Source organism: Nilaparvata lugens, chromosome 4 (assembly GCF_014356525.2).
Source record: "Nilaparvata lugens isolate BPH chromosome 4, ASM1435652v1, whole genome shotgun sequence".
Taxonomy (NCBI): Eukaryota; Metazoa; Arthropoda; class Insecta; order Hemiptera; family Delphacidae; genus Nilaparvata; species Nilaparvata lugens.
The window spans coordinates 4042309-4062459 of NC_052507.1; the positions used below are offsets into that span (position 1 = coordinate 4042309).

The 20151-nt window shown below is 35.9% G+C and overlaps 1 protein-coding gene across 2 annotated transcripts in view; it reads right to left on the reverse strand.

Annotated features, from left to right (window-relative positions):
- The window catches only part of LOC111055389 (Kv channel-interacting protein 2-like), a 434616-nt gene that overhangs the window by 21327 nt on the left and 393138 nt on the right, over window positions 1–20151 (reverse strand). The window lies entirely within an intron of this gene.

Here is a 20151-nt window from a genome sequence, read left to right on the forward strand (position 1 = left end):
CCTTTTGCTCATGCTCATCAAAAAAATAGTTTGAGCATTTGCTCAAAAGTAAAAGCTTTTGCTCGAAATTGTATAAATGAACAAGAGCTGATCTTTGCTCATCTTTTAAAGCAAATGCTTCAAAAAAGGTGAGTCTAGTCTAGAGCAGCATATCACCTTTTGCTCATAGTAAAATGACTCAACAAATTCGTATGTGGAAGAGGAAACTATCTATACCAGATACGATCACAACCAATAGTTGAGAAATATAAAACTCTTTTTAGATTCAACAATGAAATATATCACCATTATCCCTACAAAAGAATGAATACAAAAGATAGCTACCTGTTATGAAGATAGCCATCACAAAATAGGAAATAGGCATTTAAGAAGATGAGAGTGTAGACGATTATAAGAAGGCTATTGATATCATAAGAATATGCTGAAGATTATTATAGAGATGACATTTTTCACGCTATTATTTCAAAATTCTAACCTAAAACTCTATTCATAAATAGAAAACAGAGCAGACGACGCAAACACAAGCGGTGCACCCTACTTGCATATTTAGCGCTTCCGTGAGCTATAAAAACAAAGTAAGGCTAAAAAAGCGAATCAGCTGATGAAAAATCTTTAAAATACGTGAGCATTTGCTCCAGAGTTCAGGAGCATAAGGTAAGATTATAAGGTAAAGCTTATTCATAAAAAATGAGGAAATGCTTTTGCTTCTACCTTTCGCTCATGAGCAAAATCTCATGCTCCATGCTCTTGCTCATGAGCATTTGCTCTTGTTTTATTCATATGGGCCAATGTATTTTTCTATCACATGAATGATTTGGTCGATAAATGGATAAGAGTCACGGAAATATGTCTAAAACAGATATAAGCGAAACTTAATTTAATTTAAGTGAAATAAATACTTATTAGGTTGAAATTGATCTTGTGACGAGTAATTCAAATTTATTGATGTTTTCTCAATCATAGGGAATAATATGTTTCCAACAATTTTAAGATTGGAAGCATGAAAATACAAATGCAGTTCTTGAAATTGAGGTAAAGGATGATATTCATCCGAAGCCACGGCAAAGTTTGAAGCTTTCGAATCACTAACATAACTGAATGTGACAAAGTTGATGAGAGATGATTCTGTCTTTGTCTGAAAGAAGTACAACCAACTATCCTTGAGAGACAATTATTATCATTCTTGTGCTCATTGTGAAGAGATGGCGCACCCTCAAACACTACAGTCGCACTGCACTCTTGCCTTTCATATTATTCTTCTCTCTGTCTCTTCTTTTTTCTTCTTTTTCTTCCGCTTCTCCTTCTTCTTGTTCTTCTTGCTCTTGTTGTTGTTGTTGTTGTTCTTCTTCTTCTTCTTCTTCTTCCTTCTCTTCTTCCCCTTCACCTTCCTCTCCAATACCTTCTTACTTCAACTACTTATTTCCCTTCTTCTTCTTCTATCTCTCCTCCTCCTCCTCCTCCTCCTCCTCCTCCTCCTCCACCATCTTCTCCTGCTTCTTCTTCATAATTTTCTCCTTCTCATCCTCATCATCTTCATCCTCCTCCTAGTTTTTCTCCTTCTTGTCAGCAAGATCTTCTTTTTCTTCTCCTTCTCCTTTTCCTCCTTCTATTTCTCCTTGCCCTCCTTCTCCTTCTACAACTTCATCTACCTCTTCATCTTCTCATTTCTCTCATCATCTTCTCTTCCTTCTTCTTTATATTCATCTCCTTCTCTCCGTTGCCTTCTTGTCAGCAAGTTCTTCTTTTTCTTCTCCTTCTTCATTTCCTCCTCCTCATTCTCATTTTCCTCCTTCTCCTTCTACAACTTCTCCTACCTCTTCATCATCTCATTTCTCGTATTCTCTTCTCTTTCTTCTTCTTTCTATTCATCTCCTTTTCCCCGTCTCCTTCTTGTCAGCAAGTTCTTCTTTTTCTTTTCCTCCTCCTCCTTCTTATTTTCCTCCTTCTCCTTCCACAACTCTCCTACCTCTTCATCATCTCATTTTTCTCATTCTCTTCTCTTACTTCTTCTTTCTCTTCATCTCCTTCTCTCCGTCTCCTTCTCTCCGTCTCCTTCTTGTCAGCAAGTTCTTATTTTTCTTCTCCTTCTTCTTTCCCTCCTTCTCCTTCCACAACTTCTCCTACCTCTTCATCTCCTCATTTTTCTTACTCTCTTCTCTTCCTTCTTTCTATTCATCTCCTTTCCTCCGCCTCCTTCTTGTCAGCAAGTTCTTCTTTTTCTTCTCCTTCTTCTTCTGCTTCTCCAGTCTTCTCCTCCCTCTCCCGCTTCTCCTGTCTTTTTCTTCTTCTCCTCCATCACCTTCTCTATCACCTTCTTCTCCTTTTTCTTCTTCTTCCTCTTTTTCTTCTGTCTTCTGCTTCTCTAGTCTTCTTCTCCTTCTTCCGCTTCTCCTGTATCCTTCTTCTTCTAGTTCCCCTTCTTCTTCCCTCCTTCTTATTCTACGTTTTTTCCTTCTCCTCCTGTTTCCTACTTCTTTTTTTCATTTTCACCTCCCTTTTCCTCTTCACCAATTTTTCTTCTTGTCATCCTCCTTCTCCTCCACCTTCTTCCCCCACTTCTTCTTCTTATTCATTTTTTCTCCTCCTTCTACTTCTTCTTCTTATTCATTTTTTCTCCTCCTTCTACTTCTTCTTCTTGAACTTCTTTCGCATTGTTAGCACGGCACGGAGTATTCCCTTTAATCAGGAAAGCGCGCGCTTCTATTCGAATCTGATGACTATAAAAGGCTTGTAAGCCAGAGCAGTTGCCTTCAACCACGGAGTGAGTGAACAATCTCCCCATTTTCTGTGATTCAAAGCGCTATTCCTTTAGTGCTCAACTTACTTGCTGAATTGCATAGGACAGCATCTATTATGATGCTAAGTACACACACACACACACCACACACACACACACACACACATACAGACCAATACCGAAAACCACTTTTTTGGACTATAGGGACCTTGAAACGTATAGAAATTTAGAAATTGGGGTACCTTAATTTTTTCGGAAAGTAATACTTTCCTTACCTATGGTAAAATGGCAAGGAAAGTAAAAATCGATGTGTGTGTAGCTGAACCGATAGTACTTTGGAATAAACTAATTACACTTATTTCACATATAATTTTATAAATTGAAAATGTATGAATTCAGGGCTACTTTCTTGTATTCATAAAATAGAATTATAGTACCCTTTTAAATAATAAAACAATTTGTATTCTTGTTTTATTATTTCATCAATTTTAAAGAGTACTAAATTCTATTTTATAAATTCCATAATCTGTAAGTAGGCTACAACAGAAGCGATATTATTGGGTTGAAATTGATCGTGTGATGAGTGATCAAAATCGATGTTTCTACAGTATAGAAAATGTGCTCATGGAATATTGAACATTGGAAGCCTATGAGATGGATCTTTAAGTTTAAACGCAGCTCTTGAAACTGAGGTAAAGGATGATATTCATCCGAAGCCACGGCTAAGTTTGAAGATTTTGAATCACTGACATAACTGAATGTGACAAAGATGATGAGAGATGATTCTGTCTTTGTCTGAAAGAAGTACAACCAACTATCCTTGAGAGACAATTATTATCATTCTTGTGCTCATTGTGAAGATATGACGCACCCTCAAACACTACAGTCGCACTGCACTCTTGTCTTTCATATTATTCTTCTCTCTGTCTCTTCTTTTTTCTTCTTCTTCTTCTTCTTCTTCTTCCTCCTCTTTTTCCCCTTTACTTCCTCTCCAACACCTTCTTTCTCTAACTACTTATTTCCCTTCTTCTTCTATCACTCCTCCTCCTCCTCCACCATCTTCTCCTGCTTCTTCTCCATAATTTTCTCCTCTTCATCTTCATCATCTTCATCCTCCTTCTAGTTTTTCTCCTGCTTGTCAGCAAGTTCTTCTTTTTCTTCTCCTTCTCCTTTTCCTCCTTCTCCTACTTCTTTTCCTCCTTCTCCTTCTACAACTTCTTCTACCTCTTCATCTTCTCATTCTCATCTTCTCATCTTCTTATTCTTTTCTCTTTCTTCTTCTCCCTTTTCCTCCCCTTCTCCCCGTTCTACTTCTCCTTCTTCATCTTTCACTTCTTCTTCTCTCACATCTTCTCTAACCACTTCTTCTTCTCCTCCTTCTCCTTCTTCTTCTTTTTCTTCTTCTCCATCTCCTTCTCTATCACCTTTTTCTTCTTTTTTTTCTCTTCTCCTTTTTTCTTCTTTTCCTTCTGTCTTGTTCCTCCCCAGTCTTCTTCTCCTTCTTCCGCTTCTCCTGTCTCCTTCTCCTTCTTCTCCTCCTTCTTCTTCTTCTTCTTCTTCTTCTTCTTCTTCTTCTCCTCCTTCTTCTTCTTTTTCTTCTTCTCCTCCTTCTTCTTCTTCTTCTCCTTCTTCTTCCCTCCTTCTCCTTCTTCTTCTTTTTCTTCTTCTCCCACTTCTTCTTCTTTTTCTTCTCCTTCTCCTTTTCCTCCTTCTCCTTCTTCTCCTCCTTCTCCTTCTTCTTCTTTTTCTTCTTCTCCCACTTCTTCTTCTTGAACTACTTCTTTTGCATTGTTAGCACGGCACAGAGTCTGTACTCCCTTTAATCAGGAAAGCTCGCGCTTCTATTCGAATCTGATGACTAAAGAGGCTTGTAAGCCAGAGCTTTTGCCTTCAACCACGGAGTGAGTGAACAATCTCCCCATTTTCTGTGATTCACCGCGCTATTCCTTTAGTGCTCAACTTACTTGCTGAATTGCATAGGACAGCATCTATTATGAGCCTAAGTAGAGAGATAAGTCTATCCGTCTCTTGCCAGAACAGAATGGAGATAGGATTGATTGATTGAGTACTTTATTTATGTAGATTACAATATACTGGCTCATACACTTATATACAATAGCTTACAATACAGCAAAATTATAGATGAATTTACATAATATAGACTAAGAAAATAATTATTGAACTGTATATGATATGAAAAAGCAATTTGTAATATAATAACTATAGATAATTATATTGTTATGCATCTACAAAAATTGGCGGAGCTTTGGACATATCAATGTCCATTCTTCGGAAAGAATATTAAAAATATCCTCCCCACTAACTCTCTACCAAAAGAGAGTTAGGACAGAGACAAACGAGGCGTTCTTCTCTGACAAATCGGCACATGCCAGTTATTTCTCTGATTGTGTTTGCGTATCGAGAATCTATAGTGACAGTGACAAGGCAGAGAATCAGCGATGCTGTTCTCTCATCTCTCTTCTCTGTCATTATAACCTGAAACTCACTATATGAGAAACTCTGAGCGAGAGAAAGTTATTTGATATTAATTTCCCATTGAGCTTAACGTGAGGTCCACGTTATAAACCAGTATTTTTTTGTTAACATTGGTGTTCATATCCTTGTCTATCATTCGAAAAAGCAGATAGAGCTATCATCTTCTGCTGCACAACGTTGCTAGAACGATTCTTAACATTATTAATTAACAAAATATCCAATCTAAACTATGAAAATTTGATCATTGAGAATAGTATCTTAAGTCACAAGGACGGGAAGGGCCGTTTTGCAGGCGAGAATGATGTTCCTAGTCGAGGCGTTAGCCGAGACTAGAATTTCATTTGTGCACTGCAAAAGACATTTACGTCCAAGTAGCTTACACTATATTTTGTCATAAAAATCTAGAAAAGAATAATTATTGAAAAACAGAAAACATTACCTCGTGCTGACATTACTACATGCATTCTATGAACATAACCTAGTTTACAAGTTTCGAATCTCTTTTCGAAATTTCTTGATTGTAGTTGACAAAACATCCACCTGGAGCGCTAAAAGGCGGCAGTTTTGCTGTTCCAAATTCTGAACTTGGGAACAAACTCGACTGTGAAGAAAACATAAGATTTTATTACAGTATGCTGTAATGAGAATCATATGTTTATTTGTTCTACAATCAGATGTTTATTGGCTTGATTTCATGGATGTGAAACAGCTGAAATTGAATGACTATGACAAAAATATATTTCCCTGTCGAATGAGATATAATTTGATTATTTTTTTAAACGAGAACCAACAGTTTATATTACATCAGATATACCGATATCCTTCATAGAAGGCAGTAGCATAGTAGAGAGTCGGTATCGCTGTTCTCCTATCTTTCTCCACTGACATCATAACGTGGTCCTCACCAGAGATTTCACAAACTCTCCATTTCCAGCGCACAAGAAGGAAATTTCAACTTAATAAAGTGTTCAGCTCTCCCGTTCGGAGTATGTTAAATTAAGTTTCAATTACAATTATGGCGAGATAAGTTCAAGTCAAAAATAAGTTTATTTCCGAATCTTTCTAAGATTATAAATGTTTCACACCCCAGGGATTTTTTTCTGTTTTGCAGTTGACAATATCAAACAGATGGGAATTTATGCCCAGTCTAAATTAGGTTTGTATTATTGTCAACTACACTCCACCACTTCCAGTCAGTAAAAGCATTCTACAAGGTCACCAGCTCATCTTGTTTTTCGTTTGGGGTGTCCAAAACCCCAGAGTGTCTTTTACGTAGGACTTTTATCAAACACTTTTATTACAAAGATTTACTTGTATTGTCACTACAAATGTGGTATGGGATGATGGATCAGATTGTAATAAATGCTATGATTCTCTACAATTTGAGATTCAAAACAATAAAATGAAGAGACGTGAGTTTCTGATGAAGTTTACATTGGCAATGATCAAGCCATTCGTTCAAACCGGATTAGAAGCTCCAACACTCAGGCGGAACATACGTACTTCTAAAATTTGTATAAATATTGATAAGCAGTGCTTTACTTTTGATTTCTGTATGCACTTGGAACAAAAATGATTAAGAAAGGATGAAGTATGGGCTAAGTACTTGTTTTGTTCATATTTTTCAAAGAAAAATTCAAAATTAAATTGGGGTGTTCAACACCCCAGTGTGTCTACTGTGTTAGCATAAAGTAAGTGTGTCTCTGTAGGGATACAAAGCTTAAAAGTAAACAATATACAAATCAAAAATGTTTATTAAAGTTCTAAACTCCCAGTGCCGGTTGCACAAGAGCCGGTTGAATTTTAATCGTGGTTAATTTCACAAGAAACAACCGGAGAAGCCAAAGCCTTCTCTGATTGGTCCTCTTGGGATGAATCACGGTTAAAATTTAACCGGCTTTTATGCAACCGGGCCTCAGCATCTATTCAATGGATAGCGCTAGAGTTATTTATTAGAATGAGTACAGTTCAAAGTGAACCCCAGTACAGTATAAAACTCTTGGAAAAGAGTTTCTTGTTGGAAAAATGTTTCAAATCTACCTCATACTCTATCTCTATCACTACTTTATCTCTACCTCTATCTCTATCTCTATCTCTTCTCACACTCTATCGCTGAACGTAATCATATATATTCTCTGGAAAAGTAACCTCTAGAAGGCAGCGGATAAATTCATTAACCCTTGCAAAGCAATTTCGTCTCTATTTGCCGAAGTCAATTAATTTTCTTGTATAGGGGAGGAAATAGCTGCCTACCCGACCTACAAAGGTGATTAATTAGCTGGTATTGATTAGACAGGGCACTGAATAGAGTGGATCCTTCACTCTACCGAGACACCATCGTAGAGTCTTTTCAGGTATTTATTTCGAGCTTCAGGTATTTTATACGTCGACCTTAAAACTTCACTCTGTCATGAAATTGTATTAACTTTAGGGCAGCATAAGTACAATAATGAATCTATCTCTTAAGTAACCTTTTCAGGTATTTATTTCGAGATTCAGGTTTTCTATACGTCGACCTTAAAACTTTACTCTGCTATAAAGTAATTGATTAACGTAGAGTGCAATAATTTGAGTACAATAATTAATCGATCTCTCATGTACCATTTATATCCTCTCATTACAATTTCCGTAAAATATTTGACTGGAAGTATTCAATCTTGGGCTTATTCAAGTGATGGTAAAAACTCTTGAGGCCTGTTTAGACTCTCCTGAGAATCGAAATTGTTCTAAATACCTGAGTCTTTCAGTCCAGTGATATGAATATCCATCAGAATATCATCACTGTACTATTATGTACAGTGAGGTCCACGTTATAATGTTTATGATTAGCAATGATATTGGTATCCTTGTCTATCATTCAACAAAGCGGATAACGCGATCTCTTTCTCGCTTTGCTCTGTTGCCAGATCGTCTTTCAACAATATAGAATTAATATTCAATTAACAACATATTCCATCTTAATTATGGAATAATTGGAGAATATAATTTCTCTGCTCAATAGAAAAGAATTGATAATTTTAAACGAGAATAAACAGTTGATATTACATCAATAAACCTGTATCAGCTACCATATATAGAAGGCATTGACAAGACAGAGGTTCGAGAACGTTTTTCTCCTATCTTTCTCCACTGCCATTATAACGTGGACCTCACTATAGAAGTATAGAAGTATAGAAGCTTGGATTCACTCAAGCAATAGTGAAAAACTCTTGAGGCCTGTATAAACTCTCCTGAGACTTGAAATAGTTTGAATACCTGAGTCTTTCAATCCAGTGGTATGAATATTCATAAGAATATCATCACTGTACTATTACGTAGAAAGATAAACTGATTGGTTTTGAAGCATCTAAATTTGAAAATCTACTTTGTGAAAATAATTACGGACTGAACATTTTGTGAAGTGAACAACTACAAGATCTAACCTATTTCTTTCTATGTGTAACCTTATTCAAATTTGGGAGAGGAATAGCACAAGGTTATTTTATATTTCCTCTCCCTATCATTTTGATGATTTACTTATTGTAGGAAACAATAAAGAATCAATCTTATTCCAAGATCCAATAACTTATGAATTGAGGGGGCAGGAAAGTATTGTTCAAATTATTGGGTTATCACAAACAATACAATGATCGAAAAAGAAAAAAACAGGCTATTGCCCAAAACTTTTTCAATTTCCTAATTTAGTTTCAAATTGACCAAATATTAAACATAGGTTATGTCCATTTCAATTTCTACACCAAATCACGATTTGAGAATATAGATAAGAATAAAACAAACCATTTATAGATAACATCTTAACAGATGGTAAAAACATGTATGAATATAGCTGTCATGTACATAAAATATGTTGTGGATAGTGCTCCTTCGTGACTTATTACCTCCAAAACCCCGATATGAATTTAATTTCTATGCTGTACTGGAGAAAAAGATGATTAATTCTTCCGAAACAAGTCAGAAACACATGGTACCATCCTGCCAAAAATATTTCTTATCCTGCCGTCTAACCGCTGATTTATTAATTTTACAGAAAAAAAATTGGGGAAGCACCGGCTTTGAATAGAGAGGAAACTTCCGCTGAGCTCACACTCTCTCTTAACCTCTCTCTCTATCTCTATCTTTCTCTCCAGTTCTCTCCCTCTCTCTTTCTCCATTTTCCTCTTCTATACCGCATCTCTTTCCTCGATCAACCACAAACTTCACGGTTCGATACTCGAAATACCCCTTACTCTACACGAAAATATAAAATAGAATTGGCCGAATTATTGGGGAAAAAACGAGAGGAATTTTATCGAATTTATCCAAGTGGTAGATGCAGTCTTGTAGCGGTTATTACCATAATTTATTGGACTTGTCTCCTTGCCCTCAGCTTCTGAATAACTCATTCAATTTCTGCCACATAAACTATTTTTGATACCGAACGTTCAGGAGATCATGATAATATAATAAAAACGTTTGGAGCTTCTCTTCTAAGTTGTGGATTATATAGTGTGCCATCTATGATGACACATAGAGAGGTTAATAGTATTTTATCTGTGGAAAGTGGTATATTTCTAGAAAAATTACAGACCTGGAATAATGAAAATAACCAAATTGTGAGAGACATCTTGGAGAGAATAATCGTAATCTATAATTGTAATCTAGAATGATAGTAATCAGATGTAGATCGTAGAAACCTATACTATTATACGAGTAACTTCTGTCTATATATTTAGATGTTTGTATTCACTGGATCTCGAAAACGGCTCAATCGATTATCAATTTCATAATTGAACAATTCAACAATTTGAAAATTGTTTGTATATGAAGGCCGAATAGTGACAATTGGGCGAAAGTCTTCAACCTATTCTATTAAACCAGCAATTTCTGTTTAGATGTTTATAGGTTTGTATTTCACCGGATCTCGAAAACGGCTCTAATGATTCTCACTAAATTCAAAAGATAGTAGGTTTGTAATATAAAGATTCGATTGCACTAGGTCTCATCCCTGGGAAAAATTGCTGAAGGACATTAAAACGATAATTATCATTCATCCTTGAAAAAACAGCTGATAATAATCATCTCGTCGTCTGTTGGTGATGGAAGTGAGTGAGCGAGTTCATGTGTTTGGGACTGTGTCAAAATTATGACTCAGCTGTTGAACTTTTGTTATCATTCAATCAGGTACTTAGTGACGGTTGCAAAAAAGTCGGGTTATTTTCAATCCTTATTAATTGCAGTAGATCCATCTTTTTGAAATGGTCTTCTCTGATTTGGCTCACGTGAAGTTAATCAGGATTAGAATTTAACCGGCTTTTGTGCAACTGGGCCTTTGTGAGGGAAATTCTTGCATTCCTTTGGAAATTAATCTCAATATTTAGTGTTATTAGATAGAACATTTCTGTATGAATGTTATTATAATTTCCTCTTTCGTGATAGTTTTTTATGCTTTTGTACTCCAGAGCGAAGCTTGGTCCCCGATATTAATAGTAATTCATTCATGAGAAATATCATCTTCCCAGTAATAACACAAATCTGGGATAGGGAATTCATTTATCAATTGAAACTGGAATAGAAAATTCATTTATTGATTGACATCAAGTCAGTATAGTCCCTAGAGAATCAACAGATATTTGAATAAAACACCAGAACAAATGTCCCCCAATCCAGTAAATCGCTCACATTAGACGATAAATTTTCATGTAAAGGTGCAAAAATATTACAAATATTCAGATGTTCAACACACAGAATGAGAAAGCAGTAGGTCACTCATCGAATTTTAGACCGGTTGCGCAAAATCCTGTTAGATTTTAATAATGATTAAATGCTACGAGAATCAACCAGAGGAGATTTTTTCGGATAAGGTTTCACTGATTGGTTCTTGTGACATTCTATCATGATTGAAATTTAACATGGTTTTGTGCAACTGGGCCATAGACTGTGTTTATGTGATAATTGACTGACGTCTTTCGTGGTTATTTATTTATTTTTTGATGCAATTACAAATCATATGAATATGATCGGGATAGAACAACAAAACTATTCTGTTCCCAAATTTTGATAAATAATAGAATGTCCGAAAAAATAGGTTATATTCTTATAGGTTATGTATTATTTAATGTTGTACCGCCTTCATGTTTGAATAAATATATAACTCAGTACACATTTAGATTATTCTAGGTCAAAATAATTATTGAAAAGGTACTGACACTCATATTTTCATTTGTATAAAAAGTAGCCCTAAAGAAATAATCTGGTGTGGCGCACTCACACAACTTTCCTTGCCGTTATGAAAATTCATCACCTGACGCTAGTGTTCCCGCGCATCTCAAGTCTACTATTCAAAGATTTGAGCCAGCTGGTGACAGGGCAATAACGCTGGAGACACACATGAGGTCTGCTATCTCTTCATAGTGGATAATTTAATAGAATCAACAATAATTTGCAATTGAATAATCACATTTTCTCGAATTTAAAGCTTATTTTCAATTTTAGGTGAAAATGTTACTGAACATTAATTGTAGAGATTTTCATGCTCAATCTACTCCACTTGATTTTTTTCGTTTCAATTGTATCTGAAGCCAAATAATTGAAAATCTATCTGCATTGATGGGGCGAAGCTCCTGAAATGTTTACAGATATGGGACTTGTGGCAGTTGATAGAGCTTATTGATGACTATTTTAGGTATGAATTTGATCAAAATCGTTGGAGCCGTTTCCGAGAAAATCACGAAAAACCCTGTTTTTGACAACATTTTCGCCATTTTAGCCGCCATTTTGAATTGCATTTGATCGAAATTGTTTGTGTCAGATCCTTATAGTGAAAGGACCTCAAGTTCCAAATTTGAAGTAATTCCGTTAATTGGGAGATGAGATATCGTGTACACAGACGCACATACACTCATACACACACATACACACACATACAGACCAATACCCAAAAACCAGTTTTTTGGACTCCGGGGATCTTGAAACGTATAGAAATTTAGAAATTGGGGTACCTTAATTTTTTTCGGAAAGCAATACTTTCCTTACCTATGGTAATAGGGCAAGGAAAGTAAAAACACAATATAATGCCTTTATGTTGTTTTGGACCTCTAAGGATTTGATCCACAAATATCGAGTTTCAGATATAATTTACCGTGTCAACTTCAGTATTTATCAACTTTATTGGTGGGGTAAAGTATGAAATTATATTTTTTGTTTAAATAATAAATGACAAATCAATGATGGAAGAAGTTATGATTTAAACCAACTAAACCTAATCACTCCATATCAGTGCGGGTTATAAAGTTTCACTTCAAACTGTCAGCATTGTATTAATGGGAAGCATTGCTGTTATTCATAAGAAATGCTGTCAGTTTAAGGTGGATCTGACATCAGGTTGAATTAGTAACCCGCATGACTGATCCAGTTTTTTTGTGGCAATGAGATTGATTCTGATTGAATACGTTTGCCCCGTCATATTTCAATTGCAAACAATACAATATGTTGATTGTATTACAATGGTTATTGCGTTATTAGGCTACAATTTTAATGACATAAATATTAGTTGATCAAGATTTGATTTGATGATTAATATTTGTTTGTTCTCAGATCCATCATCCGCTGGTTATAGAAACAATAATGACACTGATACACCGAATATTCATGTTTTCATCATCAGTTCTAGAAAACTGCCAAATCAAGTAATTGACCGAGCGAAGTGAAGTCAAAGATTCAAGTCGACGGTTTGGCATTTCTCTTAATGTTTAAATGTTTAAATGTTTTTATGTTGCGCATTTACGGCGAAACGCGGTAATAGATTTTCATGAAATTTGACAGGTATGTTCCTTTTTAAATCGCGCGTCGACGTATATACAAGGTTTTTGGAAATTTTGCATTTCAAGGATAATATAAAAGGAAAAAGGAGCCTCCTTCATACGCCAAAATCACCGTAAAAATCAGACTATAGAATTATTCATCATAAATCATCTGTCTAGTGGACTACAATACTACCCGTTCAAAAACATCGAACATCTTGAAAATGTATCTTTCCATTAACGTTAGTAGACAGTTGACTATAATACTACCTGTTCAAAAACATCGAACATCTTGAAAATGTATCTTTCCATCAACGTTGTAGACAGTTGCAGCCAGACCTGATAACAGCGCTCACACTCACATTCCGGGACGTCACGTCACGGTACGATAGGACAGAAAGCTCTATGTTTATAAAGGATTTTTTTCTAGACATTTTAAATTGATAAATTATTCATTATTTTTTGAGAAAACATAACAACAGGTCAATGTAACTCACTGAGCGTGAGGCCTACTGTTCACAGAACTACTAGTTAATAAGGCCTAAAAAAAATCAAACCAATATATACAATTTTGACAATCGACTCACCAATAAAAATATTGTAAAATAGGAAGTGAATGAGAACATTTGACCAATCAGGAGTGAGATTCAGTTTGAGAACAGGCTCAAAGACACATGCTCCGCCCATTTCTTCCCTGATTGGTCGAGAGAGTGAAATGGAGAGCAATGCCTAAAGACACACCCACAAGCTTCACCTGCTCTCTTATGATTGGTGGAAGGACAACGTGGATGGATGTGATTCCACTTTTGGCCGGTAGATGGCAGTAAGCACTGAGTTTCACTACAGTATGTTTATGTTTATGTTTATGTTTTGAAGGGACGAATTCAAGATCCAAAGATTCGAGGAACCTCACACGTCTACCGAAGCTTATTATGTGTCCCAAAAGTATGTTAGTTAGGCAAACCAACTCCCGTGTCCTTTACAAGATCCAGGAGTTTTTTCCCTATACTAACATCCCATTCCTCACCTGGTTGCTTACAGCCAAACAGAGCCATTCTTCTAGCTCGAAGACTTTCGCAATCCAGTATGATATGCTTAGCAGTCTCTTCAGACTGATTACAAAGCCTACACATCTGGCTTTCATTTCTGAGTCCAATTGTGTGGAGATGTTTCCTGAAGTGGCCATGTCCAGTTATCAGGGCAATCACCTGCTTGACCTGACCTCTACCCAGACTCACCAGAGATTCCACTACAGTGACCATATTACCCAATTAATACAGTTACTGTTAGTTTTACTGGTTATCGAACAAGTTTTCAGGTATCTCTATTTTTAAATGAAAATGACTTGGTGATGCATATTTTTTTAAAACGAATCTGATGTGTTTCCCTTATACTTTGATTCGCTGGTAGTTCATTTGGTTGTTTCTAAACAAAGTATTGAAAATTCATTTTGAGAGTATGAACTCTTTCGGAATGGTTGTTTTTTTGTAGCTGAGGATGACGCTCAAATCACTTTTAGGCTTGTGCGTAGGTGATGAGACTGATGATGATGATGAGAGAAGAGTGTACCTTCAGCTTTTACGTGCGTTCCCAACCACCGGAAATTGAGATGATCAGAAACTGGGAAACATTGAAAATTGGAACATAAACGCCCTTCACCGGTCATATCATATCAGATGTATCCTATATAAAGCAGTGGCAAGGCAGAGAAACGGCCACGCTGTTTTCCTAAGTAATATTATAACTATTCATTCTTATTTGAAATAATCAATTATATTTCAGCCCTCAGAAACTGGGAAACATTGAAAATTGGAACATAAGCGCCCTTTACCATGTGATATCTTCTTGTGCTAAATTTTCCCCATGGTATAAGGCACACTATCCATCCATGAAACACTCAAAATCCTCCTATACAGCCACAACTTTATTCATTCTCTATTAATTCATACAATAAGTACATTATCAAAATGATAGTTAGAGGAAAAATAAGGTAACCTTGTGCTATTCCTCTCCCAAATTTAGATAACACATAGTCCTATATGAAAAAGACTAAGAAATTGTCAAATATTCAATATGAATAATTACCACAATATCAACTTCTCAACTACACAAAAAGTAACACATAGTCCGAAATAGGATCAGTCTTGTAGTTCTTCAATTCACAAAATTTTCAGTTCTCGAGTATTTTTACTTTCCTTGCCCTATTACCATAGGTAAGGAAAGTATTGCTTTCCGAGAAAAATTAAGGTACCCCAATTTCTAAATTTCTATACGTTTCAAGGTCCCCTGAGTCAAAAAAACTGAATTTCGGGTATTGGTCTGTATGTGTGTGTGTGTGTGTGTGTGTGTGTGTGTGTGGGTGTGTGTGTGTGTGTGTGTGTGTGTGTGTGTGTGTGTGTGTGTGTGTGTATGAGTGTATGTGCGTCTCTGTACACGATATCTCATCTCCCAATTAACGGAATGACTTGAAATTTGGAACTTAAGGTCCTTTCACTATAAGGATCCGACACGAACAATTTCGATCAAATGCAATTCAAGATGGCGGCTAAAATGGCGAAAATGTTGTCAAAAACAGGGTTTTTCGTGATTTTCTCGGAAACGGCTCCAACGATTTTTATCAAATTCATACCTAAAATAGTCATCGATAAGCTCTATCAACTGCCACAAGTCCCATATCTGTAAAAATTTCAGTAGCTCCGCCCCATCAATGCAGATAGATTCCCAATTATCAGGCTTCAGATACAATTGAAACAAAAAAAATCAAGTGGAGTAGATTGAGCATGAAAATCTCTATAATTAATGTTCAGTAACATTTTCACCTAAAATTGAAAATAAGTTTTAAATTCGAGAAAATGTGATTATTCAATTGCAAATTATTGTTGATTCTATTAAATCATCCACTATGAAGAGATTGCAGACCTCATGTGTGTCTCCAGCGTTATTGCCCTGTCACCAGCTGGCTCAAATATTTGAATAGTAGACTTGAGATGCGCGGGAACACTAGCGTCAGTGATCAATTTTCATAACGGCAAGGAAAGTTGTGTGAGTGCGCCACACCAGATTTTTAGAAAGTAGATTTTTAAACTTGGATGCTTCAAAACTAAACATAGAAGAAATATTTCGCATTATTATAACTGGAATAGGATTAGATTAGAGTTCTAACTCATACGCATCCAATCTTTTCATTGCAGCTTCAATGAAAGCTGCAATACAGCTTCAAAGTCCATGAATTTACCTCATATAACAATGAACCGCCTCAAATACTGTAATATAAACCATCAATCCGTTCCAATTATTTCAAGAGACTGAGTTCCACACTTCAAGTCCGACGCTTTCCAGTCAGCCACACCTCATACTCATGAGAAACGACCCCCCAACCAATTCCTGGCGCTGCCAATTATTCAGGCTCTATTTTCAAATGAAAATGGCAGGGTGAGGCATATCATTTATACAAATAAGATGTGTTCTTGTACACCGATGCACTAGTTGTTTTTACACGAAGTATCGAAATCTACAAAACCGGATGAAGAATTATATCTATTCACACATTAAAACGCCTCAAATACTGTAATATAAACCATCAATCCGTTCCAATTATTTCAAGAGACTGAGTTCCACACTTCAAATCCGACGCTTTCAAGTCAGCCACACCTCATCCTCATGAGAAACGATCCCCCAACCAATTCCTGGCGCTGCCAACTGTTCACGCCCTTCCATTTCCAAATCCCTCCTGAACTTTCTCTCTTTGGGCCCTGAGGGGGGCTCCCACCCCCTTATTTACCCCCAAAACACCCCTCAAACTTGTCGGACTAGGCGTCCTGGCCTAGTGCCCAGCTCTAATCGAATAATGGAGTGATGCAGCTCATCTACATATTTAACAGATCAAAGGCAAGCCAGCCGGCCACCCTCACTGACTGCAATTGAAGCTTTGTTCTCAACTCTGATAATGATGGACGTATCTCTCTCATTCCACTACAGAGAGCGTGTGAGAGAGAGACAGAGAGAGAGATTGATTGATTGATTGAGTAGATTATGTAGATTACAATATATACTGGCTTTTACACTTATATACAATAGCTTACAATACAGCAAAACTATGGATGAATTTACAAAATATAAATTAAGAAGATAATTATTAAGCTGCATATAATATGAGTCTGCTGGATGTGATAAAGGGAAGAAAGAGGAGGTGGCTGGGACATTGGATGAGACGGCAATGCTTGTTGGTGGATGCCATGGAGGGGACCATTCAGGGAAGAAGAGGAAGAGGGAGAAGTTACAAAATGTTGGACGACATCAAGGAGGGGATGAGCTACTATGCAACGAAGCGACTGGCAGAGAATAGAAGAGAGTGGAGGGCTGCTGCCATATAGAAGGACCTGCTTACGAGCAGAAAACTACAGACAGACAGTATATAATATGAAAAAAAATCAATTTGTAATAACTATAGATAAAATAGATAATATTGTTATGCATCTACATAAATTGGCGGAGCTTTGGACATATCGATGTCCATTCTTTGGGAATGGACAGATAACTAACTCTCTACCAAAATAGATTAGAGAGATAGATAGAGAGAGAGATTAGAATGGATTACAGTTCTTTATTGATGTATGATAATTTTGATTCTTTTTTTTTCATTTTATAGTATTTTCTCTGCACAATATTTCAAATCAAAATCAAATCAAATTCATTTATTGCCAAAAAGAAAACAAAAAATTTGTTGATTTTATTATGATTTTGCTGTTTCAAAGTTTCTATTGTAAATCATTAGTTAAATGTAACCCAAATTTTCTGCATTATTTCGAAATACTATGTTTTTCTTTTACTGTTTTGCAACTCTCACCAGCGGGAAAAGGGTTTCTTTTTGCTGGTTTATATTTTATTTTATTCTGGTATAAGTATGAGTGATTATGTTCATTCAATGATATGTTATATCATAAAGTGTTTGTGATAAAATAACTCTCAAGATTTATAAGTCACAGGAAAAAATAGGTAGTACTCTATTCCTATTCCAAGCTACAACTCTGACTCATATTGATTCAAAATATAATCAAGATCCAGGGAACTATCCTAGTTTGGGAATGCTAGGATCTTACGAAATGAATATGGAAATGAGTATCAAAAATACTCTCAGGATTAATAAGTGATTCACCAGACTTATGTTTAATTGAGTAGCAGAATTTCAGAGGCTACAGGCTCGAGATAATATCATACAGAAAAAATCTGGTGTGATACACTCACACAACTTTCCTTGCTCACTGATCTATAAGCCTCATTCTTAAAAGAGGATAATTTCGGGGAATAACATTATGCCGATTGGCGGCTAAATAATTAAAACCATGTTATTGTTATTGTATCAGAGTACATTTTCCTTTGTTTGAATTATGAAATTTGAGGATTTTTTAAAAGTTGTCAATACAGCTGTTCTACAAATAAAATATCGACATGACTGTGCTCTTTTGAATAAACTGCTCTACCTACCTACCTCACGCACGAGAAGGAGGTTACAAAGTAAATTTCTCAGGGATGGGGTAGACCCCCTGTCAGTTTCTCAGGGAAGAGACTCATGCCAGTTAATAGAGCTGATAAATACAGGGTATGAATTTGAAAAAAATCGGTCAAGTCATTTTTGAGAAAATCGTGATAGAAATTTAACAAAATTCATTCTTCTCAGGAATATTTCGGAGCTTCTGCAATTTTCCCAGAAATGAGACTTATGTCAGTTGATAGGGCTTATAAATAGCTATCTAGGGTATAAATTTGAAGAAAATCGTTGAAGCCGTTTTCGAGAAAACCGTGAAAAATATGGTTTTTTAGCCATTATCCGCCATTTCCCCCGCCATTTTGAATTGCATTTTATTTAATTTCTCATTTTCGGATCCTCATGGTATAGGGACCTTCATTTTAAAATTTCAAGTCAATCGGTTAATTAGGAATGGAGTTATCGTGCTCACAGACACAGACACACACACACACACACACACACACACACACACACACACACACACACACACACACACACACACACACACACACACACACACACACACACAGACCAATACCCAAAAATCATGGATTCAAGGGAATTTTGGATTCAAGGGACCTTGAAACGTATAGAAAACATTAAATTAGGGTACCTTAAAATTTTTTGGAAAGCAATACTTTCCTTACCTATGGTAATAGGGCAAGGAAAGTAATGAAACGTATAGAAAAAATGAAATTGGGGTACCTTCATTTTTTTTGGAAAGCAATACTTTCCTTACCCATGGTAATAGTGGAAGGAAAGTAAAAAATTCTATAAGTGATATAAACTATAATAAGAATCATAAAGTTCAAGATAGTTACAGTAATATCATTACATGCATATTATGCCTGCATGGCAAGCCATGCCTGCCACATTTGTATCAAGAAAAAAATTACTAATGAGAATAAATCAGATCATTGCAAAAGCTGAATATGAAGGCTCTAGATAGTGTAGGAAGATTTCATATAGTCTGGGGCTGAAAGCCCAAGATGTTAATGTCAGTATATTTTCGCCACACTTGGATGTAATGAGCTGGTTTACGTGCGTCATATGGAGGCCGAAAGTGATTGTTTTCCGACCAGGCCGGTAAAACTTTACGGCCCTAGGGCTGTAAAATGACCTTGAATAACAGCTGATCGTGTCCGATCTCACAAAAATCATAGAGAGATAATCTCATAATGACTGTAATAATCTATATAATTATGTATCGTGAATCGCGGTACCTATTATGTCTATAATAATATATTTTATAAATTACTGTTTCATAATTTAATATTTATTATTGTGTTTTTGATATCAAACAATAGAATACGATGATATATCTCCATAGCCTCAACAATATAATGTTGGCTACATTGTCCATTGTCAGAAAGGTACGTATCGCAAGTCTTTAAAAGTGAAGAATCGAATTTGAAATCAAAGTACAATAATTGTATCAATATTTAAAAGTAAGGTAGAGTAATAATTGTTTCTTTTTTATTATCGAATTCCACTTCTTAATGCAATACAATCAACAATAATAATAGAAAATACAGCAGAGATCTAAAGTTTAAGGTAAGCCTACTGGTGAAACTCAGCCTTGACTAAAAAATTCCTAGTAATTTTTCCGTAAT